Raw genomic sequence first — 5,561 nt, forward strand, 5'->3', positions numbered from 1 at the left:
AGTAATGATGCCGGCCCCCTTTATAATAGCCAATCCCCTTTTACTAATCCAAAGGGTCCAAATCAAATAACATATATTAGATTTAGGCGCTGAGACCAAAGGAAACAAAATAAAATGCAGCCCCCCCCCTTCAAACACACTGTGGCTGACTTTATGCAGAGTTTTTGCTCAAGTAAAAAAGCAAGGTCTTCATATGTGTATTTCAGACCAAAGGCGCACAGTCAAGACCATGTACTGTGGAGGCTAAGCATATGAATGAGCATAGGAAATGGCAGTGGAGGCTCGTTCATTAGGGTGAACTGGGCATTGCCCCACCCATCTCAGAAAGCTCCCAGTTAGTCCCCACCTGCCTGCCTTCTTGCAAGCAGCCAGGAGGCGGTGGCTCTGCCCATTACTGGCTCTAGCTTTGACTACCCACCTGCCTCTGCTTTCCACTCTGCCAGTTTCGCAGGTACTCTCTTGTTGAGTGTGAGCATAAGAAAGACTTTCTTCCCTCTGAAGCACTCGGAACAGGTAACAGAGAATGGTGGCTGTGAAGAGTGATCGTTGGAAGTATAGAGGAGAATCGAAGCAGGCCAGCTGCTGAGGTCTAAGAGAGATATGCCCTTGAAGAAAGTCCCCGTGGGAAGGTTGTTATCCAGAGCAAAGGATTAGGAATACACCTGCTTCAGCATCTAATATCACCTCGGAAGTTCTCAACCTGAATAATAGATTCAGTGATATAAAGAAAGTTAGCAGCCGCCCCCCCGCCTCCTGGTCCTACTACGTAATACTATTCTGAAGGAGTCTTCTATTTGAAGGCTGCCCAATTTAAAGATTAAAAAGCCCTAAGAAGGGAGAGCAAGAGTTTCCCATTTAATTAGCACTGGACAGCAGACTAAGCAGGCGCACAGATCATCAGGGCTGGATCTAGACACGTCAAAGAAGTGATTCAGTTACGTGTTGTGAACTCATACAGGGAAATCAGGTAGGGAAAGACGGGACTCCACAGCACCATCTAGTGTCAAAGTGTTATATCGCACATACAACACATATAAAACGCTTTTTCTTTACCAATCTAGCTGAGACCCTGGTCACAGTCTTGTTCCCTTTCTGTTCTTATAAATCAGCATAAGCAAATCTTATGCAAAGGTGTTCTAAGAGCAGCCCTGCTAAATACCTATCTAGTCCAGCACCCTCTTCTCACAGTGACCAACCTGATGGCTATGGAGGAGCCCATGCGCAGGACAGAGGTGTGACACTTTCTTTCTGGAGGTACACTTTATGCTTTTCGTGGGGAGGGATATCTGTGTGTTTCCACTCTGACTTCCTGAGAAACCTTTTAGCCTTTTGAGTCTGACCTCACTGTTTCAGCCAACACCCCACCCAAAAAAATCAGCCTGCCTCAGATTAAGACTCTGACAGACTCATGACAGTTGAAGATCTTCAAGTCATGCCCTGAAAATAATAGTAGTTTTAATCACTGATGCTAATGCCTAATCAACTGAGCAGAAATGAGTCTGCTTCAGAGGGTCTCCACCTTCTTGAAACTTTGCTCTGCATCTGTCTCCAGCTCCAGCTCCCACGCGTAGGTTTCAATATGACCCCAGGGCCCAGCAAAGGCAAACTAAGTGGGAAATGGAGGAAAACACTAGGAGAATTTCATATTTTTTGTGGCAGCTAAAGGCACAAGGGTCCCCCGGCAGTTGGTCAATTGGGACATTTTGGGTTTCACTTCCCCCTCTCTCAGGAATAGCTGCTGCTCCACTTATGCTGTCACTTTTGTCGAAGTCTTTAAACTACATGTTTTGAGTTTTATATAAGAAGCAGCTGCATTTGGACGGTTTCGAAGCATGCTTCCTCCTCCTACACACAGAGAGAAGAAGAGCAGATTGCCTGCTCTTGAAAGCAGACAGGTTGCTTGAAAAGAAGAAGCATGTGAGAATAGTCTGAGGCTGCCTGTGTCAGAACAACGGTTCATGGTCACCTTTATTTTTGGTAAGTTCTTTTTTCTTCTCTTTATTTTCCTTTTGCTCCTCCAGGGCGCCATCCTCTGTGGATCTTCGGTCTGACTGTGGGTTCCATGTGAGCCCCTGGTTCTGCCCCTCCTTCCTTTCAATCTGCTTGCCCTGAGACAGAAGGCGTGAAGGGGAGCTGCCAGGTAAACCATCTGTCTCCATTATGAAGTGCAATGGATTCCAGTGTGGTGCTTTTCCTCTGTAGAAGAATATGCCACTGGAAGAAAAGATCTACATTGGGGGGGGAGATTGTTCTAACTGTACGCAAAATTATCACGGAGTTTACAACAAGGGAGGTGAAGGGGATTCCAGGTGATCTGGAAGTGTAAAGGTAAAGGACCCCTAAACCAGGCATCCCCAAACTGCGGCCCTCCAGATGTTTTGGCCTACAACTCCCATGATCCCTAGCTAACAGGACCAGGGGTCAGGGTTGATGGGGATTGTAGTCCAAAACATCTGGAGGGCCGAAGTTTGGGGATGCCTGCCCTAGACGGTTAAGTCCAGTCAAAGGCGACTATGGGGTTGTGGCGCTCATCTTGCTTTCAGTCGGTGTTTGTCCGCAGACAGCTTTCTGGGTCATGTGGCCAGCCTAACAACACCGCTTCTGGTGCAACAGAACACCGTGACGGAAACCAGAGCGCATAGAAATGCCATTTAACTTCCCACCACAGCGGTACCTATTTATCTACTTGCACAGGCGTGCTTTCGAACTGCTAGGTTGACAGGAGCTGGGACAGAGCAATGGGAGCTCACCTTGTCGTGGGGTTTCGAACCACTGACCTTCCGATCGGCAAGCCCTAGACTAGAGGCTCAGTGGAAGGGCTGCAGCTTAAGGGGAAGTGCTGTGGCTCAGTGGTAACAGAGTATTCACTGTGCATGCAGGGGGTTCCAGGTACAATCCCAGGCATCTCCAGGAAGGAAAGTACCCTGCCTAAAACCCTGGACAGCCACTGCCAGTCAGTGTAGACAGTACACTGAGTTAGAGGGACAACGGTCTGTTTCAGTATAAGGCACCTTCCTGTTGGTGGTCTCATATTTCTTTATTAGATTTCTTATTTCACCATTAGATGGGTTTTATCATCATAAAGTTAAAAAAAAAAAAAGTAAAGCAATTCCAAGCGAAAGCAGCACAGTATAAGCTAAGCAAAACAGAAGAGGTGGATTGCCCAATAATACATTGACTGTCAAAGGTCAGGCTAGAAAGCACACAGCGGAAAGTGGGTAACAAAAGTGCTAGAAGATGTATCTTTGTGGAGTGGAGGTTCCGCAGTTTAGGAGCTGCCACAGGAAAAGTCCTCTCCTTCTTATAGGTCCTTGCCTTTTCTGCATTCTCCTTGTTGTCAGACCCTGTGATCTAATTTTGCCTGCCTTATTTCCTTCCAACCGGCCTAAATTATTTGAAAACCTAGATCTCGGGGAAATGATAAATTATTCTATGTACGAAAAATTGTTTATATAATTCATTTGCATTACTTATCCCAATGACAGAATGTGTGTGTGTGTGTGTGTGTGTGCGCGCGCCTGCATGTATCCCTTCCACTTAATGTTCTATGGGACGATAAAGCATGAGAATAAAATCAGCCTCAAATAAATTTGACTTCCTTTTAGGTCAGTGTTCCAGACTCCCTGCAGCTGTTTAAATGAAAATAGCTGTTCCTAATGCAAGATCAATGGAGGGGGAGATTGTTTGAATGCACCCAGCTTCTACAGAGAAAGTCCAGAAACCAGAGATGGGAATTCACTAATTGCCCTGCAGAGACATTGTGGTGCACTGGGTAGTCTGGACACGGGAGATGCAGCTGATTTGCATGGATTTTGGCAAACCACTACCTCTCCCTCCCACAGCCTTTGTGCAGATAAAAATAGATGATGATATACTATAATCTGTTCTAGACTCTTGAGATAACATTCAAAAGAAATCTAAATATAGTCAGGTAGAGTACCTTGGTAGCAGGTAAATGAAGATTACGGTCTCAGGAGAATAAATTCCACTGCTGCTAGTTTGCATTATTGAGGCAGGTCGGGAGGAGAAAACATCAGGGCTGCAGGCCAACAGACACCTTTGTACTTTGAGAAAACAGCAATATCTTTACCGCAAAGCCCTTCCTGTTTTGCATTTGCATTGCTCGACATCAGTGCTGAACAATAATAAAAGCTGACTCACAAAAGTAAAGACCACAAGAAAATCCTGCAAGAACATAATGGAAATGTTGTTGTTATGGACTTTTGTGAGCATAGTTTTCAAAATGAAATTGTCAAGGCTGGAATTTGCTATGCTCTCAAAAGTAAAGTCATTTTAATATTCAAGAGGACCTCAACCAGTATGGATTTCTGCTACCTTCTCCTGCCTTGTGTTTTGCAATTTCCATTTTTTTAATTATCTGACACATGGGGAGCCACTCAGTGGAGAACAGGGTGAGTGGGGAGGAGAAAAAGACCACTCAATAGGATGAAGGGAAACAAAAGTTCTTAAAATCCTCGGAAGAAAAGCCACAGAATGAAAAGGGCAAGCAAAATATATTTGGGAAGCAGGGCTCTTGCACAGCTCCCATTTATTCCAACTGGACTTGTGCAGCAGGATGTACAGAGAGCTGAGGATTTCACACTTCTGTTTCTTTGTTTAAAATAATTTATGTTCTCTTCAGAATTAATTCACTCCTTAGTTGATTTGTTTCATCTTGATATCATTACTTCAGTATAGATACCACCCTTTCAGTTTGTTGTTGGCCAATGACAGGGTATGATCACAAACAATGTTTTTACTCAGCATAGTTAAACTGTAATAAAAGGAAGGATGCTCTTACGTCTGTTTTCAACATGTTTATGGAAAGTGTCATGGGCTTTGAAGAAGCACAAACTCAGGATGAAAGGGAGAAACATGCTAAGAGGAAGGCACACTTGGCAAACCCTCACCATGATCAACTCCCGTCCGGAAACCTATGTCCCCACTGTGGAAGGAGGTGTGGATCCAGAATTGGCCTCCACAGTCACTTATGAACCCACTGTTAAAACCATGTTTATGGAATCTTACTCGGCTACAAGTGATCGCCAAGGAAGAAGAAGACAGTGAAAGAAGAAACAGCTTTTCAAGAGAATGAAATGTCATAACCTCGGGGTCAGATTCACCTTCTTTGGGAAATGAGCTTGGGATTCAGAGTGGAAGAGGGAATTGCCCTCTGGATCAGTTCCAGAAGCCCCTAACCTACTGAAAGCACTTCTGGAAGCAGAACTTGTGGGTCCAGTTACCCTCTGATCTGAAGACCCTCACCTGACTCAAAGGACTCCATCACATGAGTCCCAGAGTCTCCCTCGCCTTGTCAGATTGAAAGGTTGCCAGAGAAATCTAGGCCCCTTGAAGTGAAGGCAGAGCTAGCTACTGAGAGGGAGCTGCAATCTGAGGCCTAATCTAAATAACTGGTGCTGAAGCAACATCCAGGGTACAGCCTTGCCTCTGCTTGAGACTGGTGCTTGAATGTGTTGAATCTCAGCTTTACTCCAAACACTGCATTTCCTGTGCATGATAGTGACATTTTGCTGATGTGCTATAAAGCAATCACACACATC

The sequence above is a fragment of the Zootoca vivipara genome, chromosome 13 (genome assembly GCF_965207765.1).
Source record: "Zootoca vivipara chromosome 13, rZooViv2.hap1.1, whole genome shotgun sequence".
In the NCBI taxonomy this organism is placed as follows: Eukaryota; Metazoa; Chordata; class Lepidosauria; order Squamata; family Lacertidae; genus Zootoca; species Zootoca vivipara.